The sequence below is a fragment of the Octopus sinensis genome, linkage group LG3, assembly GCF_006345805.1.
Source record: "Octopus sinensis linkage group LG3, ASM634580v1, whole genome shotgun sequence".
NCBI classification, from domain to species: Eukaryota; Metazoa; Mollusca; class Cephalopoda; order Octopoda; family Octopodidae; genus Octopus; species Octopus sinensis.
In genome coordinates, this window is record NC_042999.1 from 172,613,577 (window position 1) to 172,631,180 (window position 17,604).

Consider the following 17,604-nt stretch of genomic DNA (forward strand, 5'->3'; position numbering starts at 1 on the left):
AATGGCAACAATCCGGATACTTGCTGATCAAACTTCGTATAATGCATAGGTGCCCCTTTAAGTAACTACACAAATATAAAGTTATTATTATGCTTCTCTGTAAAAATAAGTGTTCTATTGTAACTATGTCATCCCATTTTAACTATTTCAATTCTATTATGAAAATAGAGTAATCATTACAGATAGCTATAGATTTGCTTGGCCTGCCCTTAGACATAATAGTGCTGATGTGAAGAACATCAACCAGTTAAATACTGTAAAGTTTTTGGCATTAAGAAGGGCATCAAGCTGTAGAAATAATCCCAAACCAGATGTTGGTGATCGGCGTAGTACTCCGACTTGTCTGTGCCACCTGTCCGCCTGACGTACCCAATTCAGCATGAAAGACGGATGCTAAGCGACAAACCTGAGCTGTTGTTGTTGTTGTTGTTGATAATGATGACGACGACGATGACAACGGCGACAACGACGAAGAGAGTGACGATAACGACGGTGACGACGATGGTATCGATAATGATGACGTGACGACGTCAATGATAATGTTGATGCATATATACAAGCCCAGATTGCCCAGATTGCTCGGTCCTAATATACATAAGACTGTAATCCTGAAACAAACTGAATTACTTTATTCGAGTGCTGCACTGAGTTAAGATAAATAGAGATTTGAAAGAAAGTTAAGCGAATGCGATTTTAGCTTAAACGTTTTCAGATATCATGTGAAAATACACACAAACGCGTGCGCCCGCGCACACACACACACTTACACACGGACACATATATCTATATAATGCAATCATACATTCAGAATTAAATTAATTTCTGTCGATTTAAATTGAAACCGCCACCCATGGTTATCTCCTATATACCGGAATTCATACATTAACACTACAATAAAATCATTCTGTTTCATAAGACATCGACATCGAAAAGGGTTTCAGACACTTTAACATTTATAATGTCTGTAACATCTGTAAATATATCATATTATCTTTAAACCTGATCAAAATATGTTACTAGTTTATATCCGACTTGAAATGGTATCCTCTAAGATCTCATTCTAAAAATAACATACGATATATGGCACTGATTCTTCGTTGATGACTTTGAATTAATCTTCAAAAGCGATCAAAACTCATGAAACTAAATTATTATATATTTTATTGACGTCATAGATAGAAATGTGATATGGAACTGGCCAGTCTCTCCAACGCAGAGTACGTTATATTCTACAGTCTTTTCCTTCCTTTCTATCGTCATATCCCCATAGGACATTATTATTATCATTATTATTATTATTATTATTATTATTATTATTATTATTATTATTATTATTATTATTATTATTATTATTATTATTATTATTATCATTATTGAGTGTGGGAACAGTGCATGCCATCAAAGTGAAACCGAGGCAAAACATACGAAACCCAGTATGCCCACCATGACAGTGGTAGTGATGCATGTGCCAGGAGGGCACATGCATCACTACCATATGTGCGCGACATAATGATCTTATATCAAGTCTAACAGAGCATGATTTTGCAGGTGGGGGTCCATTTATAATTTTCTGCATTTCGAGTAGCCCATCCTGAATTCCCTTACTAAGTCTTATTTAAGGATGCTGAACGAAACACTCGTGTTTCTATATGTGAATTATCCAAAAGAATTATTATCAACACATGGCTATGATGTTCCCAACTATTTCTGATTATTAAGACGGAGAGCTGGCAGAAACGTTAGCATGTCGAGCAAAAGCTTAGCGGTATTTCGTCTGTCTTTATGTTCTGAGTTCAAATTCCGCCGAGGCTGATTTGTCTTTCATCCTTTCGGGGTCGATAATTTAAGTACCAGTTATGTACTGGGGTTTATCTAATCGACTGGCCTCGTCCCCACGAATTTTGGGTACCGTGCCTAGTGTAGAAAAGATTATTATTTTTATTATTATTCCTGTTGCTGTTGTTGTTGTCGTTGTTAAAGCATCAAGCTGGCAGAGTTGTTAGCATGACGAACAAAATGCTTCGCGGCGTTTCGTTTGTCTGAGTTCAAATCTTGCCGAGGTTGACTTTATCTTCATCCTTTTGAGGTCGATAACATAAGTATCAGTTGAGTATCGGGGTCGATGTAACCGATTTATCCCATCATGAAATTGCTGACTTCGTGCCAAATTTTGAACTTATTATTATTATTATTATTATTATTATTATTATTATTATTATTATTGTTATTGTTATTGTTATTATTATTATTATCATCATCATCATTATTATTATTATTATTATTATTATTATTATTATTATTATTATTATTATTATTATTATTATTACAACTGAAGCTGAGACTTTCATCGCGACCCAAATTTCCCGCCAGCTTTGCATTAGAAGCAATATTCCACAAATTGGCAATGTTACTATTCCCCGGTGAAAAGAAAATACTGTACCAAAGGATACGTTCAAGTCTGATTCTTTCATCTATCTACTGAATCTATCACAGTTTCATGTTGTAAAACAGTATCGATATCTTCAAAGGTGTCCACAGCGAATCACATTTGCCCTTGAAAAACGATGAAAGACGAGGGACGACAGTTTGAGAAGAGAAAGAACAATACAAAGCTGGAGAGATTAACAGATTTCCTACGACTTGGATAATGGAAGCTAGTTTTTAAGGCATGGAGAACAATAGAAGCATATTGTCTTGCAGTCTTCAACACACAATAAGATGAATGCAAGCGTCGATAATATATCAATTCTTCTCCAAATATCATTCTAGAAGATTAACCACAGATACTTCATGAGTGGAAGGCACGTGATATAAGATCAACGATTCAACAAAGAGAGTCATATTGAAATTAATAATTTGACATCGACGTTAACGTTGAAAGTGTTTATACGCAGAACCAGCCAAAATATCAGAAACATACATACATAGAATATATAATGTGTCCATACACTTAGAATCAATGCGTGCGTGGAAGAAATTCGTTCTGAAGAAATTAGAATACAGTATACACTTTTCAATATGAATCTGCATTTTGTACATATATACAGACACATGCACACAAGTATACACGCAGACATACATATATACATATATAGATATATATATGCATGTTCCTGTATATGTGCATATATATATATATATATATATATATATATATATATATATATAATATATATATATATATATATATATATATATATTGGTGCAGGCAAGGGTATGTGGTAAATAACCTCTCTTCGCAATCACTCATTTCGTTCCCACGATGCGGCAGCTTGGGAAAGTTTCTTTCACTAAAGCTTGGTACAATCAACACCTTTTGAATTAATTTGTTGGACAGAAGCACCATGAAAGCCCGTCGTATCGACACACGCTTATAGGTTTCTATGTCTGTTTTTGCGGTAGTGTTTGTTAGTTTGTCTCGCCGCTTTACAAACAGTCGGCAAGGAGACCGTCGGAATATCAACCAAATTTCGAAGACAAGTACTGAGGTTGATTTTTAAGACTGAAACTGTTTCACGCTGAGCCCCAGCAATACCGGACCGACCAATGGTCTATGAGTAGATTTGGTAAAATAAGCCAGTTGTATACACATATGTATATATCAATGTGTGTGTGTGTCTTTGTTTGTTCCCTGCCACCGCTTGACAACCGATGTTGATGTTTTTAAGTCCCCGTGACTTAGTGCTTAGGAAAAAAGACGCGTTGGAATAAGTACCAGGATTTAAAAAATATATACGTCCTTGGGTCGATTTGTTCAAAACACTTCAAGCCAGTACTCCAGCATGGTCGCAGTCAAACGACTAAAAAAAATAACAGATGCGTGTGTGTGTGCATGCATGCATGTGTGTGTGTGTGTGTGCATGCATGCATGTGTGTGTGTGTGTGTATGTGTAGGTAAGATCTAATGAACAATATATAAGAAGTTAATAAGATTTCAGCAGTCTGCAGAAGGTATAAAAAAAAACTACCAAATTAGCGTAGAAGTTTGTAAATGCTTCCCATATCAGCGTTCGATAAGCTGAAAAACGTTATTTTATAGTTCACGGTCAGCAGCTGGAATTGCCGTGTAAGCGAATTAATATCCCGAATTAGGGAATACAGTAGTTTAGCCTAATTTTTTATATATATGGATCAAAACAGTTTGATTCAAATTTGCTGGTACATTTCAGTTTTAAGCGTGATGCTAGACTTCAGCCATTTTCAAATTTGAATGGCTGATGAGCATGCATTGCGCTTGAAACTCAAGATACCAACGACTATGAATCAAACTGTTTTGATCTATACGTGTAACTCCCAATAAATTGGTTGGGTACCTTTCTTTCCTTTGTCCACTCACTCGTATATGTATATGTATATATATATATATATATATATATATATATATATATATATATATATATATGTGTATATATATATATATATAGATAGATAGATAGATAGATAGATAGATAGATAGATAGATATAGATATAGATATATAGATATAGATATATAGATGTATATCTGTAAATTGTTTTGCAATAGGTGTAGGAGTGGCTGTGTGGTAAGTAGCTTACTTACCAACCACATGGTTCCGGGTTCAGTCCCACTGCGTGGCAACTTGGCCAAGTGTCTTCTACTATAGCCTCGGACCGACCAAAGCCACGTGAGTGGATTTGGTAGGCAGAAGCTGCAAGAAGCCCGTCGTATATATGTGTATATATATATGTATGTGTGTATATGTTTGTATGTCTGTTTGTCCCCCCCCCAACATTGCTTGGTAGCCGATGCTGGTGTGTTTACGTCCCTGTAACTTAGCGATTCAGCAAAAGAGACCGATAGATTAAGTACTGGGCTTACAATGAATAAGTCCTGGGTTTGATTTACTCGACGAAAGGCGGTTCTCCAGCATGGCCACAGTCACATGACTGAAAAAAAGTAAAAGACCAAATGAGTTAAAGAGTAATATTACATTACAAGCGTTATACGTGCGCTCTTTTTACTTAGTATTTACCAAATTCCAGTTTCAACTCTCATTAAAATAATAAGACCACTTGCTTACGGGTGTATTATTTTTCTTGGAGCTTCGCTACTGAAACGGTTTAATAAGCTTGAGTGTATGTACTGAAGTAGTTTCTCGTTTCGACTCTTTTACCGACGATAAGTCATGACTGGCGTTTAGGAAGATTATCACATCCTGGAAAATATATAATATGAATATGTGTAGCAATTATAGGTTGGGGGTCGATTTCATATTGAAGAGTCACTTTGTTTTAGTCATATGGATATATCGGTTTACAATTTCTCCATAACTACTCATGTTACCATTTTTACCGATCTCTCTCTCTCTCTCTATCTCTCTCTCTCTTAATCGGTTTTCACATGAAAATATAAACATATTCTAATTATATATCATTTGTGCGCACACGAAACACACACAAACATCCACAAACACACACACACACACATATATATATATACATACATACATACATACATACATATATATATGTATGTATGTACATATATATATATATATGTCTATATATATAATATATATATATGTATATATATATATATATATATATGCATGTATATATATGTATATGTATATGCATGTATATATATATATATATATGTATGTATATATATATATATATATATATATATATATATATATATATATATTATGTATATATGTGTATGTGAGTGGGTGTCTGTATGTGAGTCTATGTATAATCTGTAATTAATATAGTGTTTTACTGAATACATGTAGCTGTGAAGTATATCATATAGATGAGTGTAGTTCGTAGCGATAACATATAAGAAAGAAAGAAAAGAAACCTACAGCTTATGTTCTCGTTACAAGGATATGTTGTTGGAAAATGGAAAACATATGTAAGCTTCTTAAATGTAATTGGATTACACTGTAAAACCTCGATTACAAGTAATATTAAATAGATAAGAGTGTGTATCAAAGTAACCATTAGCTACAGTTATATAAAACAGAAGAAAATAAAGACTAAAAAAGGCGAAGGCAAAGTACGTTATCATCTATATATCGCCAATGGTTTCGTTAGAAAGACACTTTTCATTCAAATTTTTAGAATTTCAAACTTTAAGAGGCCTCTACAACTTTTCCTATGACAGCATAAGTATGCGTGTAGAAATGCATACATGCATACATAAATACATATATACATACATACATGTGTGTATATACCTATATATATATACACACACACACATATATATATATGTATAATGTATGCTTATATGTATGTGCAAGTATATATATGTATGTATGTATGTATGTATGTATGTATGTATGTATGTATGCGTGCATGCGGACATGCGCTCCCTAGAAAGTCACAAAGAGCAAATTAAGAAAAAATCTATGTCTTCAACAAAGTAACAAGTAATAGCGTGAGTCTATGTCCAGAAATGCTGAAATATTTTTTTTTATCTGAGTGATAAGACTGGTTTGTTTGATCTGTGTGCCTGCTAATTAAGGAGCGGGGATATGTGTGCCTGATAATTAAGGAGCGGATACTATATTCTGCGAAGGCGAACTTCTGATGTATCCCAAGCAACAACCCATCAGTGGCTGAGAATTTCCGGACTGAAAGCAGAGATTGAAGATCATCTGTCGGCAGCATAATATCAAAGCTTGCTTACCAGAAACTACCAGGCTAAAGTTCTTCAAATTGATCCTGACCTTAAATGCAGATTCTGTGACACATTTGACGAAAACATAGACCACATTTCGAGATGTCCTGTGTAACACCAAATGAATATAAAAATCGCCACGATAGAGTAGGACGGTATTGACATTGGAAAATAAGTAAACTCTACAAAATCGACACTCCTGCTTATTTGTATGAACATTATCCTGATTCAGTCGCTGAAGGTAAAAATGTCAATATCCTCTCCGATTTCCCAGTCAATACCGACAGAACGATCAAGGAGAATCGACCAGATATAATTATTAAACACAAGGCAGAAAATACTTGTAGACTAATAGATATAAGTGTTTCCACTGGTAAAAATATATTTGTAAAGGAATTTGACAAATTAAATAAATATACGTACCTGCGAATTGAAATACTAAGCATGCGGCATCTTAAATCGAGAAGTGTTCCTGTTAATGTAGATGCCATAGGTATCATAAAAATGGAACGTCACAAATATCTAGACAACATCCCAAGAGAATCATGTCCCTCAGAAATCCAAAACATCGTGCTGACAAGTACTATCCACAGCCTTAGAAAAAGTCTGCTACTTTCCGTCACCAACTTTTAGTCATGTTATAACATATCTTATCCTCCACTCGCTCTAGGTCGCTGGGTGTACCTCGGCAAGTGATTGTAACAGACATGCAGATGAAAAGTAAATCACAATAATGATAATAATGAAAAAAGAGAAAAGCATCGGAGGGACGATGCATTCTCTGCACACACACACAAGTATAAGACAGAGTTTAATTTAATGAATATATTCTCAGACGAATTCATATTTCGTCAAAATGATAACACGAGTTAATTCCCCTGCTTATCGCTTATGCATGTGTAAGAAAGGGAGGGAAAAGTTTTTTGTTCACTCGTCTACTGATTTTGAAGATAATCAAACCAAAATTTACTGAGTTCACGCCACTTACCAAATGAATATTTCTGCCAAATTTGGTGAAAATCATTCAGCCGTTTTCCAGTAATTTTGTAAAAACACAGACAAACAGGCACAGACGAGTGACTACAATACCCTGTTTTCGCTTACGCGCGTAGGGTAATGATAATAATGATAATAATAATAATAATAATAATAATAATAATAATAATAATAATAATAGTAATAATAATAATAATAATAATAATAATAATAATAATAATAATAATAATAATAATAATAATAATAGATGAAATACGCAAGAAGGGAATACACACACAATAGACGAATTACGCAAGAAGGGTCTGCACAACCAATTCCATGAATCCACAACAGAGGTTGCCGGAGAAGATAGGTGGGATTTGCTGATGAAAGGAACACTAAAAAAAGAGACCAAGTCCAAACTTTGGCCAAGACTGGAGGGTCAACTTAGGAATGGGAAAGTTTCTCCGCTGTGCCGCATCTGCATTATTGTGAGTGAGTGAAACCATTGCCCATATCATGATCAAATACCGTAGATTTGCCCCAAACCACTAAAGGTTGTGGCAACACGACGAAGTAGCGAAAGTGTTACATTGGAAACTGAGCTTTTCATAAGCAATAAAAGATGTTTTAAATAGAGAAGAGGTAATCGAAGCATTCGAACAGTTTATCACAGCAAAAAGATGAATTTTTTTCTTTAAGATGGAATATATGACATAGAGAAACGTTGGGTAAACGTCATAAATAAAAATGGATCATACTTGATTAAATAAATCAGTTCTCTAACATTTTATTACTTTCAAATACGACATTTCATGTGAAACAACCTAATATATATATATATATATAATATATATATATATATATATATATATATATATATATATATATATATTATATATATATATATATATATACATATATATATATATATATACACATACATACTTATATATAGGTTGAATTATATCAATTTATGTGTTATATTTATCCAGATGTGTGTGTGTGCTTATAAGCATATTTATGCATATATATATGTGTGTGTATGTATGTCTATATACATACATACACACGTCATATTGTATATACATATATGTTTGTGTATATTGGGAAAAACATGCTTTAACACGTTCATATAGGGACGACTATGTTCCAATTAAATATATTTTACCGAAACGTATTCGTATATGCATATCATAAACTTGTAGTTGTTTACAAAACATATTCTTTTAAATGAAATTTTTTAGGCTCTCTGGGCTTCTGCTACATGATGTGAACTAGTTTACTCTTCTGCGTTTTTATATTGTATTTCGAATGCTCTTTTCTATTGTATCGATTTTTCCGAGAAAATTTGACCGTTAGTATTTAGCATCATAGGTTTTACATTTGTGACATATATTAATCATTATTTGTAGATTAATGTAGCGATATATTGCTTTCAAAGCAGTGTTCTATTTTTGTACAGAATGCAAGAAAATATGAAAATATATTCTGTCAATTTTTTCCCTGACTCTATGGATTGTCAAGAAAATACATAAAATTAAATATATCGATAGCCATTTTTTTTTAAATTCGCAAAACTTGAATGATATATAAACACCATGTCGATTGGACCATATTTAAATAGATCATACATGCATATATTACTACATCGCAAAGAAGCATAACATTATACATATATGTGCGTGCGTGGTATGTAGTGAGCTTACGTATATATGTATTTTACTCACACACACAAGCATACACATTGAAACACATTCACACATACACATAGATAGTGGATAATCCCATAAATAATGCGGCATTTTCAATTGCATGAACTAAAAGTTGAAAGAGGACGGAATAAACTACCTGCGTCAACGTGGTATAAAAGAAAGTAGTCATTTTACCTTGTACCTACTCTTAGTGCAAGTTTTGGAACGTGCAATTCGATTTTAAATGCTATTTTTTCAAAGTAGTAATAGAATTGGCAAAGGAGCATATTCGGCATATTTTGCTTTAAAAGTTCAATAAAGGCAACAACACAACGGAAAGACCTAGGAATATTACTGCAGTATATGGGGATCAGACAAAAAGCGCAAGCCAGAGTCATTGGTGGTTCCAGAAATTCCCAGCCGGAAACTACAGCCTAGAAGACGAGCCTGGTCTTGGAAGATTTATAGAGCGCGACGAGGACGTCCTGCAAACCCTGGTTGAACAAAATCCTTTCGTAATTTTTGAAGAACTAGCATAGAGGGTTGAATTTATCATTCAACCATTCAACACATGTGTGCAATTGAAAAAGTCGGGAAATTGGGCCAGTGGGTTCATCATAAAATCTACGAGTCTAATCGCGCATAGAGAGTAAATGTGTGATCTTTGCTACCACGTCGCACGAACAAAAGCTTTTGAACCGAATAGTGATTGATGACGAGAAACGGGATCTCCAGAAAACTGTCAAGCGCTGAAGAAATGGGTAGGGAAAAAAGTAACACTGGCACCACAGGCTAAAGAAGGTCTTCACCCACGTAATGTGTTGTTAACTCTTTGGTGGAATATGAAAGGTTTAATCCACTTCGAACTTTTAAACCCAAACCAAACGATAAAATAGATCAACTGCAGGCAGCTTGAGCAGCTTAAGTCAGCGATAGGAAAAAGAACCATTTTTGGTTTCAAGACAAACGTTGTTCTTCCATCAGGATAATGCTCGGCCACATACTGCTGGAGGATGACATTCCAAATTATGGAGCAGTTAGAATGGAAAACGTTGCCCCATCAAAAATATACGCCAGACATTGCCTCATCTGATTATCATTTGTTCCATAATCTTCAAATTCATTTGGACAGCAAAAATATGATTTCTGCAGGCGAAGTCAGAACTGTAGTGGAGGAGTAATTATCGTCAGAGACAAGTGAATTTTGAAAGATGGGCTTTGCAAGTCTACCAGATAGATGGAAGACCATTGTAGAAAACGAAAGAGGACATATTTTAGATTAAGAAAGAAATTTTAAAAACTAAGAGTATTATTTATGGGATGAAGCAATATATATATATACTCATATATATATATATGCATATATATATACATATATAAATATATACTTATATATATACATATAGATATAAATAAATATACACACATATATATATATATACATATATATGCATATATATATATATATATATATATATATATATATATATATATATATATGTATATATATATATATATATACATATATATATATATATATATGTAGGTCCCGGGTTGAGTCGGGGTTAACCACAGTAAATAAGGTACTCAATACATAGCAGAGTAAATTAATTTATTTTATAGAAGGAGCTTCTACAGGACTAGAACTGTTTCATTCAAAAGAAATCATCAGGAAGCTCCTGATGATTTCTTTTGAATGAAACAGTTCTAGTCCTGTAGAAGCTCCTTCTATAATATATATATATACATATACATATACATATATGAATATTTAATTAGTGCTGTTTAGCTTCAATTTTTTTCTTTTGCCTTTTACTTGGGATAGTTGTTCTATCAGTAATTACATATTCCGTTAATTTCACAAATAACAGGCAAGTTTGATTGGGTGAATTTAAATGTATTTGTGTGACATGGTCTGTGTGAAACTACGATGTTCTGTTCTTCTGTTTCTGTTTCTAAGGTTACTCTGAATTGTTCTATAGGTATTTGCTTATTACGCTTAATGTGATTTTCTATAATAAGTAATAGATATCTGTGTTTGAGTAGAAATCTTGAGTAAATTCTGTGAGATGTGTGACTCTGATATCTACTTCATCAACAATAGTAAACATTTTACTGGTTAGAAATAAGACCTTAATCCGTTTTGTATGTGTTGGATGTCACAATATCAATTTCAAGTACTGATGTATACCTGTGTTTTTATAATGTATATCAGTGTTGATTGTGATATCAAATTTAATTATCATTAGGCTTAGAAAGGATAGTTTTACATTGCTCACCTCCTTTATAAATTTCAGTGTTAAGTGCATATTATTCAGGAGAATGCTGAATTTTTCCAAAGTATCTGCAGGTTTTATCCAGCTTAGGAAATAATTATCGAAATATCTCCGTCATGCACTAGCAATATACGTTCTAAATTTAGGTGACATAGTATTTGCCTACTCTTTCATATACTCGTTGTTCCAAGTATCCTGTTACTGAGTTCGCATAAACTGAGGCAAACTTGGTTCCAATTTCCTTTCCACAAATCTGAATTCAAAAAGAACGCGTGGCTTTCAAAGATGACATTGGAAGGCTATGGTGAATCTACTGGGAATCATTTGTCTATGTTTTTCGATCCAATATTTAATTGCCGTTATTTCTAAATAATGCGGAATATTCGTGAAGGAGCTTACTACAACAACACTATCCAATAACGAATTCGATTCGAGTTCGATCTCCCATTTGAGAATTATAGTATCCTGGAAAATGTGTTTTAGCATTTCTTCGCGTCATTTCAAAAAAATCAATGAAATGTCGGAGCTGTACCATATCTTAAAAGTACGTGTCCTCTAAATTTCCCCGCCAATTTTTGTATAATCCATGAGAAATAATTGCAGTTGATTAACCAATGAGTTTACACATAGATGAAATTGACGTAGGACACATTCACACTATGACAGTATACTTTCACGCTATATATGCATTTGTGTATCCGTAGATTTCTGTATGTGTACGCATCTGTGTGTGTTTTTTGTTTGGGCGATTATAACTTACATCTGTGAAAAAGACATCAATCTCAAAATACTATATGCTTTCTTTCGAAATTATATGCTGTGTGAGTGGAGAGAAGTGTTATCAAGCCAAATCATATGGAACAACAGGATTTCATTGTAATTTTTCTTCTTTCTTTTGTAGGTGAGTTCTTTAGAAGATACACAAGATTCTGTGAGTTTGCAACTTATTTTCGTTTATAATCTATATTATTTTTCTGTTTAGTTATGTAGTATCAGTTTTCTTTTATGAATTTCTACCTACTTTTTTTATATTTCTCTTTAAACATCTTTTCAAATCTCTTAATTTTACCACTATTTTTTTATCTTCGTGGTTTTTGGTCTTCTGCATCTCTCTTTGTTCTTTCTTGCTTTTAGATTTCTTCTTTTTTTTTAAATTTTTCCTTTGCTTTTCCAACATTTCCTTTTAACACACTGTTTTCTTTCTTCTTTTTATCATCATCATCATCATTCTCATCCACATATTATTATTATTATTTTATTATTATATTATTATTATTATTATTATTATTATTATTATTATTATTATTATTATATTATTATTATTATTATTATCATTGTTATTATTATTTTCATTACCATCTCTGAATTTTGTTTCCATTTGTTGCCGAGTGTCTTGCTGACACCTAGGGCAGAGAAATGCACTGTATATATTGGTAGACCATTAAAATAAACACACCAGATTGTCCATTTATAAAGTCATGTGATAGAGAAAAGGAGAAAGAAAGACAGGGGAAAAAAGGAAAGAAAATTAAAAGCAAACAAAGAAAATAAGTGGGGAAAAGGGAAAGAAAATTCGCAGCGTCAATGCTCTTCTCAATACGTGTGACGCACGATCAAGACAATCTTTTGCAATTCCTGTATGGATGGTAAGCCGGGGATCATTCTTGAATAATTTTCAGTTCCTCTTTTAATCATTCCAAGTCCTCCTGATATTGTAACCGTCCTGAGATGCGCCATATTTTCCATTTCGATCAGCAAATATTTATATTTTCTGAGCTTATCAAGTTCTTTTGCCGAAATATTATTGTTACAGAGTATGCTCCTGTCATTCAAGAAACATACTTTATTGTTTTGGTCTTTCGCAACAATATCTGGTTTATTTGCTTTGATAATCCGGCCTGTACATACTGGAAACTTCTAGAGAATCGTTACATTTTCTCCTTCAGTTACAGCGCCAGGGTGGTGCTTCTACAATTTGTCAGTAATTTTGATTTTATAATGCCGACATATTATCCAATGTAGGTAATGGCCAACTCTGTCTTCTTTTGATCTGTACTCTACAGGTGTTAAAAATGTACACCCAGACATCAGGTGGTCCACTCTTTCTATCACATCATTTATTGTTATTATTACTATTATTATTATTGTTATCATAATCTCTTCATCCTAAGTTTTGTTGGAGCTCCTGAAGTCTTGCCAGCGTAGCGGGCTTACTAACTGTAACCTACGGCACCATGCTATTCGCTATATTCAGCTATCTAAAAATCTCCTTATTATTCTGGCCGTGCAAAGGAGGCAGACCTTTTGTAAGAATTCTACTAGGTAATTTATTCCAATTCTCTTCATATTCCTGTTGATACTTTCTGATACTATTCGCAAGAACTCAACAATAATTGTCACTAACTTCACCTTCTTCATTTTCCATAGTCGGGCTATTTCGTACTTAAAGGGATTGTATCTATCTGTCCATCACCATGGATAATGCCACATTTGGTGAGAGAGCAGCACATGTCCTCAAAGTGAGACTGGGGTACAAATATATGAAGCCCAACATACCCAGCATGGCTCTCCGTTGGATAAGGGTACACTAGACACATGCATCACAGCCATATGTGCGCGACAAGGTGATCTCATACCTAGTTGACTAGCGCATGACCTTGCAGACGGGGCTTAGCTAGAATTTGTTTCAGGTTGAGTGGCCTATCCCGCTCAAAAGGTCCCTGAATAAGGTTTGTTTAATGTTAATGAACAAAACACACGTTTCCAGAGGTAAATTATTCAAGCCCAAAGAATTCATCTCACCACATGACTATGATGCTCCCCCACTACATCATCTCGTGATCAGAGATGCACATACCAACAGCCCCCAAGAGATATGCTCAACTGGTGACATCAACCAACTAACAATCTATAGCCCATCTTTTCTACCAAGACAAAGCAAAACAATGTACATGATCACGCTTCCAATCAGTTAAGATGAAAAGCCACGGGAGCCACTGCCTGATAGTGCATAAGAGATTATCATTATTATCATTATTATTATTATTAGTAGTAGTAGTAGTAATAGTAGTAGTAGTAGTAGTAGTAGCAGCAGCAGCAGCAGTAGTAGTAGTAATAGTAGTAGTAGTAGTAGTAGGAGTAGTAGTAGTAGTAGTAGTAGTAGTAGTATTGCCGTCTTTGCACAGCTTCTAACGCTGAAGATGTACTATGGTGCCAGGGGTTCCAAGCAGTACTACATCCTTTAGCAGCCCCTATTTGTTCCATGTACTTCTCAAGATTTTTACTCATTGTTCCCATGGCTCCAACAACTATTGGCACTACTACCACCATTTTCAGCCACCACAATTGCTTACTCTCCCAAGTTAACCTGTCATATCTATCGAATTTACTTTCTTCTTTATCGCATACTTTGTTGTCAGCTGGGCATGTTATATCTGTGATCCAGCATCATTTGCTTTCTTTCTCAATTAACATTATATCTGGTTTCCTTTTCTGTATTTCATGGTCGCACTGAATCATAAAACCCCATGGGATCGTTGCCTTATCATTTTCGATGATGCCTTCGGTTTTATGTTCGTACCACTTTTTTGCTCTGACAAGTCCATACTTGTTGTAAAGTGTCAAATAGGCGATCGTTGCTATATTGCCATGAGGAATCTTATATTTGTCTAGACTAGTGGCGGACATTGATTGGTAATATGCCATACGGTTTCAGCATGTTGTCCACAAATTCTGCACCTGTCACTTTCTGATGCATTTTATGTAATTGATTCTTAATCCTTGCTCTTGGGCAGCACAGATTAGAGCCTCCGTTTCCGGCTTTAAAACATTTTTATTCATCCATAGCCTTCTTCTCTGATTGTCTCTTCTTCAGTATCTCAATGAAATTGTCCATGGATTCTTTTTTTTATCCACCTATTTTCAGTTTCGTGTGATTGTACAGTGCTTTATCTTTGCAATATTCCATCCTTCACAAGCCTGACATTCTTACTTCCAATAATAGTGGTTCTGTGGCATTTTTACATACCATGCTATGTTGTTTTCTTCTGCTCTAATGCTATGTTCGCATCCAATCAGTACTCTTCCCCTATTTTCCTTGGTACATACAGTCTGTGTCATTTTGGATAGAGTATCACATATCTAGTCTTTCTTCCTTCGTAGAGTATCCCATATCTAGTCAACTTCCTTTCTTTCCCTCTAAGCTGCTTAGTTCGTCTACTCTCCATACGATTAACTCTGCTCCATATCTAAGGAGTGAAACCACCCAGGTTTTGATACCTTCAATCTTATTCTGTCCGTTTAATTTCGATTTAAGTATCAGCCTGAATCTGCGAAAGTACTCAACCTTAAACTTTTCTGTCATTTATTTCTCATCCTTTTTATACATTTCCAATATCCCCAACTACTTCTAACGTATCTCTTCTATCTGCTGCATAAGCTTCCCCGACGGTATTGATAGCCCATCCATACATTTTATTTTGCCTCTCTTCAAGTCTAACGCACCACACTTTTTCAGTCGGAACACCATTCTGATAGCACTGAAAGTATACACCGTATCAACGACGGAACTGATTTGGGATTCAACTTTACCTTAAAGTTTCAGTTCATCCAAGTGGTTTAATTTTTGTTGGCGGCTTTACAATACTTACCCAGCCTTTGTTTTCCTCAGAATCAGTGTTATTAGTATCACAGTACAAAGATCAGGGGGACTGGCAGTCCCCTTGGAAAGTGCCTCTCCTGATTTCTATTCTCCATAAACCTCCTCCATATGCTGTCGGTTCAGTCCTCCACTTGGCCATGTTTCTTTCAAGTAATCTCTCAACATTCGATGTAATACCAAATAGATTCATACATTCTATAATTCAAGAATGGGGGATCATATTGTACACATTACGATAATCGATTCATGACATGTCTAAGCTAGTTAACCTTCTATTGCAGTCTTTAAGTACAGCTTTATCTACCAGGAGTTGATCCTTGGTACTTCTGCACTTACGCTTGCAACCATTCTGCTCATATGGTAGGACTCCATTTATCAGAGTCTGCAATCATCTCTGGCTTAACATTATACCGAGTCCGCATTTCTTGACAGTTTTCAAATAATAAAAATAAAACGCTACAAATTTTTTTATCCATCAGGCTAGTGAATTCCAAGATATCTTAGGGAAATTTAGGATGTTCCTGAACTATCTTAAAGAATCTAGGATTTATATGTTTATAAATTTAGGAATTTACGAATTCTCATGACAATACTCATCTGCATATTTGAAATGGTGTTATAAAGTTTAAGTTAAAGGTGGTTTTACCTGACCCTGTAGCGTTAATACATTTGTGTCAGTGTCAATTCGTTTATAATCAATTTATTGAACACGTTCCACATATTTCACTTTAAAGCTACAAAACCAATGAAAAATGGTTCTTTTGTGCATAATTTGCATATCTTTCTAAACGCAGGACATGTTCGTTTAATAAACGCATGTTTATAATCACAAAATTTGCATTTAGAAAATTTATTCATTTTGGCCAGGTGATAAGGATCGGCAATTCCTCGACCTTTATGAGGAATATCGACTCTGTTAAAACGCCAGTTATTTGTGTTGTCATATGAAATTCACACATGCATCAAGTGACATAATTCCCAGTTGCAGATATTTCAAAATTATTGATCTGTGTACTATATGATTCATTTGTGTCAATTTATATTCAATACATTGGTCAACCTGACCAAGCTTATCGAACTCACATTATTGAGTCACGTTACATTGGCGCTGCAGCTATTTTTTTTATACAGGAGACAGACCATTCTTGATTCAGGAAAATTATCCTGATGCCTTTGGCAATGAATAACCAACCATCATTTCTCACATGATTCCTTATCGTCTTCGTATTTCACGGAAACATAAGAAGGAATTTCAGTTGCTTTGTAAGAACCTGTTATCTTCTTAGCAATACCAACTTCGTAATGATCTTTAAATTTCCTTCTTTGATAAGTCTCTTAACCCTGCTTCTACA

At 34.3% G+C, this 17,604-nt stretch overlaps 1 protein-coding gene across 1 annotated transcript in view; it reads left to right on the forward strand.

Annotated features, from left to right (window-relative positions):
* Positions 1-12,497: 12,497 nt before the first annotated feature.
* Positions 12,498-17,604, forward strand: part of LOC115209421 (CCN family member 1-like) — a 384,650-nt gene continuing 379,543 nt past the window's right edge. Inside the window, exon 1 of the mRNA XM_029777835.2 lies at positions 12,498-12,523. The gene's annotated coding sequence lies outside the window, so the exon portion shown is untranslated. The remainder of the gene's footprint in view (positions 12,524-17,604) is intronic.